We start from the raw sequence: 16609 nt of genomic DNA, 5'->3' as shown, positions 1-16609 counted from the left end.
AGTGCCTAATGGATCTTTAGTAGGTTTTGTTTTACTATATTTATATTATACTACAATTTATTCCTGAAAATATAATGTACATCAGAAAGAGAAAATATTGCAGCAACCTCTCTTGACCAAAGATAATCATGTGCTCTGTCCCAGTTAAAGATAGTTTTGGTCAGTCTGGAACAATGAGGGGCTCAAATCATAAAGGGCACATGTGCACAGGGGTGTCTATATACTTTTGGCCATATAGTGTGTATAAACTACAGCCTGCAGTGAGTCTTGCTGAGTGTCGACACTGACAACAAACCACCAAATGATGTTAATCACAGAGGTTAAAGACTCCGATGTTTCTTTACTTTAACTGACAGTGTTTACATGAGTGATGCAATTAAACATATATTCAGATCACTCGGGTCAAACATCTCGATCGTTAACTCAGAAGACGAGAAAACAGCATCTTCAACATGAAAGTCTTAACCAACATGTCTGACACAACACCACTAACCCTGCAATTACAGATATAGATACGACTGAACTGCAACAACAAATACGTCTTGATGGAAACACGATGCTGTTTTCTGTCAACACAATGAGAAAATGTTAATAAATGTATTAGGCAACAGTTTTATGATTATGTTTAGGCACTAGCAGGACCTGGTTCAGGTTGGGGGAAGATCCTGGTCGTGTTTCTACATACATTAACCTCAAGTTTTTCAACTTTGACCACGTTTAACATCATAATAGTATATAAATGACAGAGAATCACAAAAAGCGTGATATGGACCCTTTAATCTAAGTTTTTGACTCATCAAGTGACACCTTCTGTAGAACAGCCGACGAACACACATTCTTACTACAATGGAGGATAAATACTGTTTGGAAAGTTCTTCCAACGCTGTTTGGAACTCGCGGGCTGCTTTGCTTTTCATGTTTCTGTCCAGTTCATCCCAAAACCAGCTCGATCACTGTGGTGGTTCCATGATCTGAAGCCTACGGTCATGTTCTTTTCTTCAAAGGTAGTTCTGACAGCCTGAGGTTTGTTTTGGATCATTATCTCGCTGCAGGATGAACTCATGACCAACTAGGCGTAGACCAGACGATGCTGCATGGCTCCTCAGGATGCTGAGGTACCTTTAATGGTCCAGGATGACCAATACAGAAGGTTTGGAAGTATTCAGCTGAAGTTGGGACACCTGTAGGAATTCTTTGCATCAACTTTCAAGACTTCATTTCCATTGCTGCAGAAAAGATGTTAGATGTTGAAAGATGGTAGATGTTGGAGTTTTTATTACTTACCTTTGTACCATTTAAGGTTATTCACTGGACTTGAAAAACGTTTGACTGGTAGTGTATATACAGTGTATATATATGTGTGTGTGTGTGTGTATGTAATGTGTGTACACAGTCTTTACATCATTCCTTGAACACAAAGTGGAATTTTAATTTTCTTGGAGATAATCTTCTCTCTCTGTTGAGTTCTCACATGTCCTGACCCTTTGCTTCTTCTTGTCGTTTCACTTCAGGTCACCTCAGATCATAATAATGGCGCCTTTCTTTGGACTAATAGCAACTCATTTAGTTTTAATCTCGGGGACAAATGCAGTTCATCATATTTCAACCTGACAGAGCTCTTAAATTGAATTGCTTTGGCTCTGACACTGATGTTATCCTCGGCGTCTATTGAAAGTCAATCTCAGCGCAGGCGAAGCAACAATGAACACAGGAGATGAGGGTGGTGGTAACATGACAGAGCCATTCTTCTCCCGCACTACAATTTAGATCCTCCAAATGAGAACCTATTTTTTAACAATGGGATGTATTCTTTATGATGAAGACAGAAAACGGATAGAATGATTCAATAACAGAGCTGTGCTATCTTTAGGTCTGAAGTCCTTGATTAAAAATGGAAAGGTGCCACTCAGCGGTAACATGAAAAAAATGAGATCCGCCTTGGATACAATAGAAGAAGAAGAGAATAGAAAGGAGGGAGAGAGAGAGGAGGGAGGGAGTGAATGGATGGAGGTGGATGCAGATTAATTGATGAATTCGGTACCATGAACTGTGTCACTCATTGTCTGAGATACAATGAAATGTGCCGCCGACACAAATGGAATCCATTTTCCAACCCGACAATGATTGTCTCCGCTTTTATTATTACACTGTTTTCTTTTTGTTTTGTTTTGTTTTATTTTTTTTTCCACCTCCTGTCTCGCAGTAATTCAATTTCTTTTTTCAGTCGCTGTCCTACATGCAGAATGTATCCCAGAGAGGCTGCATTCAGTTATTTTTGTTAAACTGGTTCAAACTCTGTTAACAAAATACTTAACTGACGTTTTAATTAAAATTCAAATAAGTGGTGTCATTCTGTTTTGTTGCACCTCATTTTAAGCAACATTACCGATGTATTAATATATCAGGTTTTGTCAAGGAAGAAGATTTTTTGGAATAAAAAAGACGACGTCTCTGCTTCTGCTGCATATTGTGAGTCTGACAGTGTTATCGGAGTGCAGTGTTAAATCTGTGGTGTGTTCTTTTAAATCTGGTCTTATTTTGTATTTTTGTTGTTGTCGACAAATGTCATGAAAAAACCAAGACAAACAATTTCTTTTCCGTCGCTCAAATTCACTCCGTTTGCAGCTCTCAGCTCCAAACTCATTGGTTCCTACTGTGGTTTCCTGTTAGTTATATACTGTTTTAAAGTGAGATATCTGAGTTAAACATGATTAAAGTTCCAAAACTTGCGGTGAATGTATGTAGAAATGCCAACTTCAATTTGAAAGTCAGGGCTTGAGCCTGCTCTGTTACCTCTACTTCCTCCTCGTGATGACGTCAGACTGTTCACACATGACCAAAGATTCACATATTTTGGATCTGATTCAGCTCCGACAAGGAGGATGTATTTGAGAAGTTGACAAAAAGAAGTGAAATCCTGCTACTATAGTTTGTTTACGTCGCCTCCGGAGCCGGAGGAAGCTTCCTGAAGCTGACCAATCAGGCTCATCAGGAGGTTGTCCCATTTTGTTAAGCCTCACCCTTTGTCGGCTCTGTGGGGAAAACAACAACACACCATTTAGTGAAAGTTAAACTCTAACAAACTTAAAAATACCCAAACCATGAGATCTAACATAAAGACATCCAAAACAACCAAGACACTAAATAAAGTCTGTAAACTGTGCAGCATATGTATTATAATTACACAAAATTTGTAAATAGTTAAATCTTGATTTGCTAATCCTCCAGGGTCAACAGGTGGAACATTTAAGACTGAGTTCATTGCACCCACAAAAGTGTGCCCCCCCCCCCCCTCCTTTGAATTACGGGTGTAAGTTTGTTTATTAGCTTGGACGGACTTCTTGTACAGTATGCTAACACATCTCTGTGTTATTTAATTTGTGTAGGAGCCTGAGTTAGCATCACAATTGACCCGAGGATTTCTTTTATTTACTTCTGTCCTCAGTTGCTGGAATAAATGATCGCCTCCAAAGACAAACCTGGTCTGAGCCTCTTGCTTATAACACAACGCAAGAAACCACCGCTTACATAAACAACAGTCAAACGACGACAGAAACACTAAAAATATAAACCCAGACTGAGAGGCAGCAGTCTACAAACCAAACTGGAAATCATGCAAAGATATTCCAGTAGAGCCCCAGAATATAAATATAGACCTGAACATGTGCATGATTTCCCGTTTATAAAAAAGCCTCACATATACATTATTATTTCCAACAAACAGGAGGAAATGGTGTGATTGTTGGGGACTATTTTCAGCGGTGGATGAATCTACATTCGGTGCTCTGGTGAGTATTTTTGGCAGCAGAAGTGTGTGTGTGTGTGTGTGTGTGTGTGTGTGTGTGTGTGTGTGTGGGATGTGTGTTCATGGTGATGAAGGAACATTTCATCCAGTGCAGCGTTGCGGCTCACTGACGGGTTTTTAATAGTTTTTGGACAAAAACGGAGGTCTACAGCACAGAGGAGTAAGATATGGTGATGGAGCTCACGTTGCTCAGGTCTTATTCCGTTTGGCGGCACTTGGAAGCTGCTCGGCGTCCTCTTGATCACATACATATATATGTTAAATCCATTATAAGTTTGTCCGTGTTGTATTTCTGTAATTTGTGTTCTATTCTCTACGCACATCTATTTCCTGTCTGTCCGTCTTGGGAGAGAGATCCTTCCTCTGTTGCTCTTCCTGAGGTTTCTTCCATATTTTCCCCCATTTAAGGGGCTTTTTATGGAGTTTTTCTTGATTCAAATCGAGGGTGTACAGATCATAAAGCTCCCTGAGCCAAATCTGAGATTAGTGATGCTGGGCTATACAAATAAAATTGATTTGACTTGATGTATCAGATGATACTTGTTAGTAGATCAGTTCATTGTTGGTTTGGGTCTGAACATGAGATTTGTTGCTGATAAGAAAAGAGCGGGAGATGCTACAGTGCACATGTATGTGTGATGTAAGCTCTGATGTAAACTGATTCGAGCTGCCAGAGATGTTTGAAGTCGCCTTTGTTGTCTTTGAGTCTTTGTGAAACGACACCAACACAGCAGCAGCAGCAGCAGCAGCAGCAGCAGGTTTCAGACAACAGCATCACATCCCTCCTTTTCATCCTCAGATAACAGGATTGGTGGTGATTACAGGGTTAAATGATCTTGTAATCTACCAGTCATGGCTCGGATACAGAACGACTGCTAAATCCTTCCAATCCGCCCAATCCACTCATGAGATGTCATCGTCTCAGATTCATCAAGGAGTGTGTGCGTGTGGCAGAAAACAATTTTTATCTTTAAAGGAGAAAAACAGTGAATTTCCATAACAAAGGAAACAGCAGTTAATGCGTTCAGAGCAGCACATGGACACACAACGTCGACTTTTTCAGTTTTATTAAGATCAAGATAATAAGATAGAGAGTCACCCTTTATAAACATTGATTAATGGTTTTATTCATAGTTAATAAATATTTTATAAATCATTTATAAGCCAATAATATGAATAATCCTCCTCCAGTTCATCTGTATATAAACCGACTTCCAGACCTGAACTGAAGCAAGAAAAATTATAATTTGTAATATTAATATAAACATTTTTGCCAGATGTATCTTGTTGACTGATGATGATGTATTTCTGCCACCTGCCATGTGGTCTAACAATAAGCTCTTTATCTTATTTATTTTGAATTTTATTTAAGTCTTGTGCAGAATTTTAATTTTGTCTTATAGTCCGACTGATTTAATCATGTTTGCAGTCTCAGTGTGACCGTCTGTTCTCACTTTATGTAAAGATTTGATTTGCTGTATGTAAATAAAGACTCCGGCTACGTGATGCTGATGATGGAACGTTATTTAATCAACATAATGTAAAACTGGAGGGCGTCATCATGAAATCAAAGAATCTGGAATATAATTTCTCCCCTTTTGGTGTCTGATTTTTTTCTCAGAGAGAACACGGGACAAGTGAGCAGATATGTACGTTATTCATTTCAGTTGGATTTCAAATATCTACACCTGTGAATTTCATAGTAGAGGAAGACAGTTGAGCGCATATTTAATGTGAAGCAGCAATGGAGTGTTTATGCACTGGATGACACTCATTCATCCAGTCATCTATGTTCAAAGCCTGTTGAATCTTAGAATATAGCGTTCAGATATCATCACATCCTGCCTGGACTTCGTTTGTTTATTTGACTCTTTGTGTTTTTGTTCTTTGGGGTTTTCTGTGTTGCACTTATGTTGCCTGGATTTGGATTTTTCTGGTTTTCCTGCGTTTCCCCTCGGCCAATCACTCACAGCCTGCCCTTGTGTCCAGTCACCTGTTAACCATTCCTTTATTAGTTTGTATTTAACCCTTTCATGCATGAATTATGATCAGTCAGTGTTTTTATTCCTCTTTAGGCATGAAAAAAAAAATCTGAACATTTTGAACTTTTTTTTTTTTAAACACGCATTTTTCCAGGACTTTGTCCAACTTAGTGGACAGATGATTAATCGTCATTTTCTCCAAATATAAAATCAATACTTGGAAATTTTAACAATTGTATTACTCCTTAGTTGTTACTTGATGTTACAAAATTTTATTTACCTGCAAGGGTCTGTTACTATAGAAGGATTGGCAAGATGTTCCTGAGCTGTTGAGCATTTCCGGTTGGCAAGCGGCCATCTTGGTTTTGAGAAATTTGTATTGCACTTACAAAGGCCGGCCAGTGGATGGCAGCATATGGGAAGACACACTAGAGTCCACTGTGTTGGCTGATGTGCAACTATACCATTAAAACCCCATGCATATATAAGAAAACAGCTTTGGAACAGCTGTCCACTGTAGTGACTAGAGATGTGCAGAGACCCCAGTATTTGTATTTGTATCTGTATTTGTTGGGGCAGCAAAATTATTTGTATTTGTATTCGAATAAAAGTGGACAGAGGCTTAAAAATCCTGTTTTTGTTTTTATTACACTTTTAATTTTAGAAATTTTTGAAGTGTTACAATAAGTATTCATGAAGCTTGTGTCAGTAGAGCTCAGCTTTATCTCTGGGGAACACTCCCAACTCTGAGAGTGATGTCCAAATTAGGAAATGTGCGTCATGTAGCAGGTGGATGTGACTCCCCTCACTGAGACCTGCTGATAGACGTCACAGTGGAGGAGAGGAGAGACACTGAGATAACTGAGGTAACCGACCTGCATGCTGGTGTTTGACATGGTTTATTTTTCTTCCTGAAAACAAATAATTTTTGAAATATTTGTATGAAACAAATATTTGTAAAAAAAAACCCACCATTTGTGTTTTGCCGAATAACGCTACTCTCCAGTTTGCTGTTGACGTCTAATAAAGAGTTGTCCTTCAGACCTACTTTGCTTTCTGTCCCTGCGTTTGTGTCCGTTCCTGCTTCTCACCAGTTATTCTGTTGAATAACCGATGAAATTTGTTTAAAAAAAAAAGGAGAGAATATTGTCTCAACACAACAGGTGATAAAACACTTTAAGCATCATTTTTATTGAAGTGCAGCCTGTGATTTCCTTCACCTGTGTTCCCATGAAAACCCAGTGGGTCGCGGCTCCTTCGCCTGCTGGTGAGCGAACCGCAGGCAGTGAGCGATAATTTTACAGCAATCAGCTTTCAAGGGGTCTCATAATATGTATTCAGGTGTTCGAGTGCTTCAATTTCAAGTCATTGCATTTAATTCAACTCCTTTGTTTTCCAGCTGGTTTCATTTACCAGGAAATGCATCACAGCCGGAGGTCTGATCAGGTCCTATAAAAATGTCTGAAGTGAATTAATTGTAGGTGATTATTTCTGCAGCTGCTTTGCCTTTTTTGTAAAACTCCCAAGTTCCCACCTGGACAACATTTACCATGCAAATCCTGCAAAATGAAGAAATATCCCTAAAATTACCTGTAAAATGTACAAAAACTTAATTTTTACTTTACTGCACTTTCCATCAATTGCCACGGAGCTTTACATGTAAACCTTTCTCCTCTGGACACTGGGCAGTTATGCAGTGAAGCTGAAATATATATTTAAGATTATATGTTCTGTATTCAGATGACGGTGGCTTTTAAAGATCAGTACCAGTCAAAGGTTTGATGACGGCGTTGCGGACTGGTGGCGTATCTCAACCAGCTTCATGATGTCGTCACCTGGATGATTTTCCAACCGTCTCGAAGGAGTTTATGCTTGTTGGCGGCTCTTCCTTCACTCTTCATGTCTTAAAGTAATGATGAACTGGTTTTTACTGCATTAGTTGAATATGACTCTTTGCCTCTGCACAACAGAGTTTGATGGTAACGGGGGACCAATGGCCCACAGGAAGGTCAATAATTCCCTATTTGAAGATCCAGAAATTAAAAAGCAAATAAGTGAATACTTTCATACTTTTATGGACATAAAACCAGAATTCTATTCCAGACGTTCCACTGATACGAGAAACCTCAAAATGCTTTAGAGGGGAATTAATCAGGATCAGATGCATAAAGAATAAAAAGCAGCAACAAGAAGAAATCAAGTTGTTACAAAGTTCAATGTCAAATGAATATAAAGATGAAATATGGACTGAAGTATGTAATTAATAAGTCTATTATAGCTTGCATTATATTACCAAATAACTTAATTACCACTGATCCAGATCAAATAAATAAAACCTTTTTATGAGACTTTTATGAAGATCATAATAATAAGATTAATAATATTAATCTTCTCTGCTTATCAGAGGAAGAAAAATGCATTGGAACAGCCAATAACTATATTTGAAATAAATAAAACTATTAACACATTTTCTAAAAATAAATCTCCAAGTGTTTAGTGAAGATCTGTCTCTACAGTTGCAGACGTATCGAACATTATTTGGAAGTTTTTCACCTGTGTTTCACTATTCTCATGTTATTTTAATTCATAAAAAAGATAAAAACTATTTAATGTGTAATAACTATCTTCCAATAGCTTTAGCAAATTTAGATAATAAAATTCTTGCAGTAAGATTAGTTCATTAGCTGACAGACACCAAACATTCATCTGATAACACTATGAAATTATTCAGTATCATCCGGCAGCACTGTGTACTTAAAAAAGCCTTTGATCGACCTGAACGGCCTTTTCTGCTTAATACCCTGCAGAAAAACGGGTTTAGTAACAACGTCATGCTGTGGATCAGGATGATGGATTCGATGCCTTTGGCTTCAATAAGAACCAACGACCTCATTTCAAAACCTCTCATTTTACATTCAGGTATTAAACAAGGTTGTTGGAAGTCAAATATATAAAATATCAGGGAACCTTCATAAACTAGAGGATGATATTTCCTCGAATGATATGAAGAAAAACACCAGATAGTCTTTCTGTTGTACAAAAAATAAACTAAGGATGAAACGGACATAAGAGATGAGAGTAAATAAAATTAAAAATCTTTGGTTTGGTGCAACACATAAAAACCTCCATTCACACCACCAGTATGTATACTGGGAAGATTTGCATAACTTCAGCAGAGTATCTTCAAAGAATAAAAAATATCTTTTTCTCTCATTATGTACAGTCACAAAAAAAAAGAGGAAATCATGAATAACTGGATGGTTTTAAAACACACACACACCAGCAGCTCAGACAGAGTGGAAGCAACTGAAGCTACAGAAATGATTAAGTTGGAAAAAAGAAGCTTTCAAACTGCAAAATAATGAGACAGAATACGCTGAAACATGGACGCCAGCGGAAGAGTACTTAATGTCACTACAGGGGAAGAAAGGAAGAAAAATCCAAGAGCCTCATTTAATTATTTATTTTCTCTTCTCTCACTTAAGCTAATAACTTTCTTCTTCTTCTGTGGTATTTATACCGCATGTGACCTGAGCTGTAAGATGAAAGTACAGAGAAAATTAAAGGATAGTAACAGTTTTTATAACTGATACTGTTTAAAGGCTGCGTGGCTAAAAGGTTGGTTTAGATTTATAAATTGGTTCGGAGGACGTTAGAAATGGACGGACTCACCCCTTACGAAAAAAGCACATGTGAAACTCAGTCTTTCACATGTGAAATGTCTCAGTTCACATGTACAAGTATCTTAAAATTCACATGTGAAAAAAGACATGTTTTTAGCTTTACATGTGAATACAAACTTTACATGTGAAAAGGATATCACATGTAAAGTGAAACATTTGTGCCCCTGAAGTTTCACATGTGAAATGTCTGAAAACCACATGTGCCCTTGAATGCATCACATGTGCCCCTGAAGTTTCACATGTGAAATGTCCGAAAACCACATGTGCCCTTGAATGCATCACATGTGCCCTTGAATGCATCACATGTGAAACGTCCGAAAACCACATGAGCCCTTGAATGTATCACATGTGCCCCTGAAGTTTCACATGTGAAATGTCCGAAAACCACATGTGCCCTTGAATGCATCACATGTGAAACGTCCGACAACCACATGTGCCCCTGAACATTTCACATGTTAAAACACATGTGAGTTATCACATGTGAAACAGCACTTCACATGTGATGACTCACGTGTTTTTTTCGTAAGGGGCTTGTTTGTTGATTATTTGTCAGAATTGTGGATTTTTTTTGTCTTTTTCTGTTTGTATTTTGTGAGTCATTAAAAAAAATGGCAGTTTGTTCTGTTTTGTTTAATCCGGTTGAATTGGACTTGTTTTTCTCTCCTTGGCAAGATGAGTTTGGACAGATGTGAAAACAGCAGGTGGGGACCAAAACAAAGGAAATGGTCTTATTGGTCTCACTGGTTTCACTCATTTGACAACTTTATGCATTTCCTAGTTTCCAAACAGGACGATCTTTAAAGTCCCTCTCCATCCAAAGATGTGTTTTTTCTTCTTGTTTCTTTGGTTGGATGTTTGTTCGTCTCTTTGCAGAGTTTGTTTTCACATCCATCTGCTGATTTGTGACATCAGAACTGGTTTGAAGCCAGTCGTGGTCCAGTATGAAATTAACACAAGTGTGATGTGGAAACAAACACTGAGAATGAACTTTACAGCGAAGGAGGAAACATCTGATTCACATATTCTGGATTTTTCAATGAGGAAGCAGGAGATGACGTCATTTTAAGGGTTTTTAAAGGACTTTTTTGTGAATAAACCGTATCAAACACAAATTATTAGTATTTTATATACATAGGACAGAACTCCTCATGCACAGCCAGTCTTTTGCACGAACATATAAGGTGAAAATCAAAATGAACCACCGCACACTGTAACGACTTTATTGTGACTTTATTAAGAACGAACAACGCGTTTCGCCAGTAACTTCTTCAGGTTCGCTCAGTACGACTGCTGAATACTCACAGCTGTGATAAATACATCCGAGTCACATGACTAATTATCACAGTCTTCATTTTCTCAAAGTGAACATTTTACAAAGGGTACGACAATGAAAATATACATCTTACAAAAAAACATGACATGATTAATGTTACACAAAGTTACAAGAATTACACCATTTTATATAATTAAACTTCATTTTATATACATCTTAAAACATGTCTGGAGGGGATCTTTAAATTTAACCTCATTAAAAAAGAAAAGTTCATCCATCAGTTAGGTTTGTTTTTGGTGAATATGATGAAACATTACAACCTGCACGCACGCACGCACACACACACACACACACACACACACACACACACACACACACACACACACACACACACACACACTCCCTGCTGAGGCTGTTTGATCCTAATGACACAGTTTAATTGTCTTCTGTTTGTTGTCCTGCAGGAATCTAACGGGACTCCTGAGATTACTGATGAGACTTCCTCTGCAAAACAAAAAGCTTCTTGTTTGCGTCTATTTGTTTGCTTTTATTGGTTTCATAGAAATCAATAGAAATAGTATAAATCACCTCTGCTTAGTAACAATTTTATGACAATTATTATCATTTTTCCTTCCTCCTAGAAACTGAGAGAGAGAGAGAGAGAAACACGACGGCCCCCGGGGGAAATCGCCCCACATCTGCTGTGTTGACAACACGCCGCCGCCGCCGCCGCCGCCGAGATTAACTCTGTGAAACGCGGTGGAAAACGTTCCTCCTCTGCAGCTCTCCACGGGCCATTAATCTGAGATGACACGCAGAAGACGTGGAGGCGAGAGGTGGCGTGTGTGCGGTGACGGCTGTGACTGAAAGAGGCGGTGACATTTATTTTCCTGAGATATCGGCACTATCGTCACCTCGCTCCCTGTCATGTTCGCTCAGTATATGAATAAGCGATGAAGAGTGTTCAAATCTATAAATGTTTTCCATATGAGTCCTTGTTTAGGCTGTCAGGGACAGTGATGCGGGGGGAGGGAGGAAACAGGAAGTTGTATTGATGCTTTAGAAGTCAGTGGGAGGGAAGTGTAACTGCTGCAGACCCGAGGCGACACAAGCTCACCAAATCTGATTTAGTTGTTGTGAACAAGAGGACGAGGAAGTCTAGTTTCACTGGACTGCAAATCTAGTTTGTCAGTAGTTAGCAGAGGAGACTTTATTAGATCTACTTAACAGTGATGAGTGTCGATGAAGGCGTTTTTCACTGCAGCAACTTTCACACAGATCTAAAAAGCTTCTGAATTAGTCGCCTCTTGAGTCATATGATGTGCAGTTTGAGGTCAGTTTGAGGTCATGAGGGTTAGTTGGGTGTTTGTCTGCAGTTTGAGCAGTTTCACAGTCTGATTTCCCAACATGCAGCTGTCAAAAGCTCAGTTCGACTTGTTTTAATATTATTGGTTGTCTGACTGAAACGCTGTGATATTAAACTGATCGTATTTCTGCATCTTCCAAACATCTGAAGCTTCATATTTTTTCATAGCAGAATCACAAAAAGTAACGCTGCCTCTCTTTCTCTTTTCGTCTACATTGTCTTGTTTGAATAAACTTTATTAGGATTGTCACTGAATAAACTGACAGGGAGTTTCATGCTGACATTCAGTGTGTGCTCCATGTTGTGGATGCTCAGTTGAATCTGTACAGTGTGAGCATGAAAGTTTCAGGTTCTGGCAGGAAGATTAAAGGCGACGTATTCTGCTTTTTGTGATTTTCTGTTATTTATATCCTGTTCTGATGACGGATGTTTAAACAGGGTGAAAAACTTGTGTTAAAATGCTCCCTGAAAGTCAAAAGTCAGGGCTTGAACCTCTACTTCCTCCTCGTGATGACGTCGGGTTGTTCACTCTCCAACATGTATGGATGGATTTGAGAAGTTGACATTTGGAGTAAAGAAGGAGAAAAAGAAGTGAAATCCTGCTACTATAGTTTAGCCTCTCAGTTACCAGTCAACAAACTACCTGTTACAGTCTCACATAACTGGGTTGATTTTTATCATAATTACCACTAATAGCAACCAAACACATTACCAGATGCATCCTGGTTGCTTGTTAGCATCACAGCTAAGTTACTGTATCGGACCCTTAGCTGTCGCTAATCACTCAGTCAGTGAATAACAGCTGTTAGCAGCGATTTCTGTCATTTTTCTTTCTCAATCTATTCTGCACTCACGACATCTATTTCCTGTCTGTCCATATAGTTTTTCCTTATTTAGATAGATGATGTCGTGTTGCTGTACAGATTGTAAAGCCCCCTGAGGCTCATGTGTGATCTGTGATATTGGGTGATATAAATAAAATTGACCATATTTCAGATATCTGAAGTGTTTCACCTGATTTGAAGACTTGTTTCCTTTCCTCTCTGTCTTTGTATTGAAGTTAAAGTCTGTTCCTCTTCAAATAATGTTTCCTTCCTATTAAAATAACAGATAAACAGAATTAAATGAATCCTGGATTCAGCACTTGTTACAGTCTCACTATAAAACTTGTCTTGTTTTCTCATATGTCCCTCGAGCTGTTGGAGGCCCTCAGGTCACTAAAACTTTGGAAAAAACACACAAAATCTACTTTAACCAGTAAACACGAGTTTAATACTAAAGCACACATCAGCTTCATAAACAAAAAGTTTGGCCACAACACACACATTCACACACACACACACACACACACAGGCAGCAGCTGCAGTGTGTATCAGCAGCCTGGATGTTATTGATGCTCCACACTGCTCACTAAGCTGTTCACCATTTTTCTGATCTGAGGCGCCTTTGGCTCGACGGCGCTGCTCAATTAGTCTAACGAGGAGAGTCGGTGTGATGTCACAACACAGAGCCGGGGATGGTTCGGCCGCCACTTCATCACATTGTGTCAAATCACAAAGCGTTTAATAAGAGCATCCGAAGGTTTAATTATCATAATGATACCTCCAGATCGATCATCCAAAGTTTCAGCTCTCAGTGAGCTCTGCAGAACCGTCCTGCATCTTTTCTTCCACACACACACATAAAATAAGTCTGTCAGGCTGCTGGATCTCCACATAGTCCTCTTCCTGATGTCCAGGTACTTGATGTCAGGGAAAAACTTGAGCCTTAAGCTTTGTATCCAAGCCTGCAGTGAGTCTACAACGTCCTGCCAGCTCGAGCTCACTGAACACTGAACCACGGAGGCCGACCGACTCCTGCAGCCCAACTGTCGCCCACAGCAGCTGCATGTCAGAGTCCTTCAGGTACACGTGAACCCTCCGGACAGCCCGCGGGAGCACCAACTGTGCTTATTGTCCTCCTTGCTCTTCATGTAGAGTCACACTCACCTCTTTCATGCAGCTGTCTAGCATGTTGAGGATGAAGAGTTTGTCCTGTTCAGGGACATTAATGTTGGAGACACTGTGGAGGATTGTTTTTTTTTTGGCATCGTCCCCCTTCTTCGATCTTCTGGTGGCAGTTGGTGCAGTTTGGTTTTGCCTCCTGTTATGACCCTTGTGTTTTTTTGCTCCTGCGGGCCATCTGTATTTCTATTTTTACAATAACTGCTCTCTCTCGGATGATTTAAACACCAGCTGATGCCGGCTCCCACCCTCTCTCTCTCCCATGTCCAACAATGGAGGCCCATCCTGCTAGTCGTAGTGTGTGGGTGTTAGTCATGTACAGGAGTGGTAAAGTGCTACAGATTTAATGTCAGCCAGGTCTGCGAGGCATGCTCTTCTCCATTAGATGATAGTTCTTGTACATTGTAAATATTTGCACAAACTTAGGTAGCAGTTCAATTTGTAGGAGCGAGAAGCCCTTTTTTTGTGTATGTGAACTTTTTTCTCCTGTTTTTCTTCATTAGGAGTTAGGTTATGCTTTGTCTTTTGTTTCTATTTTGTTTTTTGATAGGGACGTTTTAGGGTGGGGGTTTAGTTTAGTTTTGTTTGTTGTTTTGGGCATCGCTCAGTTCTGCAAAATAAACTGCTACAGTGAACTTTGATGGTTGTCGGGCTGACCATTCTTGGACCTGGGAAGAGCGGGGGCTCTAAACATGTTATGTCCAGGTTTCCCCTAGACTGGGGACGTAACACCCCTGCTGTAAACTCATCCTGGGGTCTGGCTGGGAATTGTGATTATGTCCAGAACGTAGTTCCATGGATATGATGCAGATTTGACTCTTCCTGTGCACTGATGTGACTGAAATGCTTTTTAAGCGTCTTGTAGTTGCTGGAATGGCAGGTGCAGGTAGAGCAACCCTTTCATAACCCTTTGATGTCATCAATTTGGATCACAAATTGATGACATCCAGGTCGTACTCCAAGTTGAAGAATACCTGAAGGTCTTCAATGCATGAGGAGTGGAACAGGATGAACACATCATGGAGGAACTCACCCACCTTGTATACTGGTGATGTATCATCTCCTCCACCTCCGTTCTCCTCCATCTTGAATGCTGAACTGTGAACTTTTCTCTGAAAATAAAAGACAATCTCTGCTTTAAAACTTTTCAACTTTCTTCAATTTTTATGTTTCTTCTTTTAACTTTGAAAAGTAAAACTACAGACTATCACTATGTCGGTTTTTATACCGTTTTACAAGCTGTTTCTTTAATTATTCTGTTGTTTGCTTTGAAGTTTGATTATTACTAACGTGTACTTGTTCTCTCCTCAGGTTGGGAGTGTAAATTAATTACAACACTATTTTGGCTTCTATACGGCTTTTAAAGGTGTTAGTTTAATTACTGCGTTGTTTGCTTTGAAGCTTGAATATTACAAACGTTCCCATGTTCACTTCGAGGTTTGCAATGCAAATAAGCTAAAAACACGACTATCTCAGCTTTTATCCTGTTATTGAACCTGTTAAGTTAATTATTAAATTATATTCTTTTAATTTTGAACAACAGAAACACTTAGCTGTTGTCTCTGAGATCTTCAGTGCAGACGACGGTGCCGCTGTGTCATTTCCGGTTGCCACTAACAGGATTTGATGAGTCCAGGTGGGCTCTGACACATTGTTCTTTTCCAAATTTTTACAGGTTTTGTAAAAGTAATAACAGGCTGACAAAATGAACTTCATTGCACATGCATCGGTGTGTTAAAAGAAGCCATTGTCAGTGATTTATTCTTCTGCTGTCCTCCTTGTTCTGCTGAAGGGACTTCCTCTTTGTCTTGGCTCAAAGAAGCAGCAGCATGAATATAAATGAGTTAATCAATTTCAAACGCCACAGTTTCTGGCCAGCAGCTCCCACACTGTTGGCCTGGAAACCACCAGTCCAGATAAGACCTGCGCTGACGGGCGCGACAGCTCCGTCACTGTCGAGTTACTGCAGAGGCCTCAGAGACGCTTCAACCCGCGTTCAGGTGTGTGTGTGTGTATACAGCATATACTGTGTACTATAGATGGGACGATTCAATACAATTAAAGGTTAAATGACAAGTGTTAAAATCAAAAGAACAACTCTATATACGGCTAAGGGAGAATAATATTTCCCCAAAATAAAACAAATAAATAGTAAAATAAGAAAAAGTGAGGTTAAAGAAATAATCTGTAATTCAGAATAGAAACCTAAAATTAAAATCAAAGTCCTCCACTTTAAATATGCAAACAACTGTTGAACATTAACAGTTCTCTCACTTCTGTCCAATAAAATCACTAAACAGCAGATTTTGTTTCTGAACCAACTTTCTAAAGACTTCCTTCAGCTGCAGAAAACGTCCGTAACTCGGTCACAATGACGTTTCTCATTGTTTTTGTTATTTCTTTAGCTCGCACATGTCAGCGGTGTTATTTGGTTCTCTGTCAGTGTTTTCTTATTCATCACGTCTGTCTGGAAGTGGTGAAGATGAGCGTTCATGTC

The 16609-nt window shown here is 39.2% G+C and overlaps 1 long non-coding RNA gene across 1 annotated transcript; it reads right to left on the bottom strand.

Moving 5' to 3' along the window:
• Positions 1–10947: 10947 nt before the first annotated feature.
• On the bottom strand, positions 10948–15703 carry LOC121903860. Its single transcript, XR_006098112.1, has 3 exons — positions 15150–15703; positions 13124–13204; positions 10948–11247 (listed from the first exon to the last, which is right to left on the bottom strand). It is a non-coding gene; the product is annotated as an uncharacterized LOC121903860 (long non-coding RNA).
• Between the last annotated feature and the right edge of the window lie 906 nt (positions 15704–16609).

Source organism: Thunnus maccoyii, chromosome 1 (assembly GCF_910596095.1).
Source record: "Thunnus maccoyii chromosome 1, fThuMac1.1, whole genome shotgun sequence".
Classification (NCBI taxonomy): domain Eukaryota; kingdom Metazoa; phylum Chordata; class Actinopteri; order Scombriformes; family Scombridae; genus Thunnus; species Thunnus maccoyii.
The sequence above is the reverse complement of the archived record's forward strand: the minus strand, read 5'-3'. Positions and strand labels throughout refer to the sequence as shown.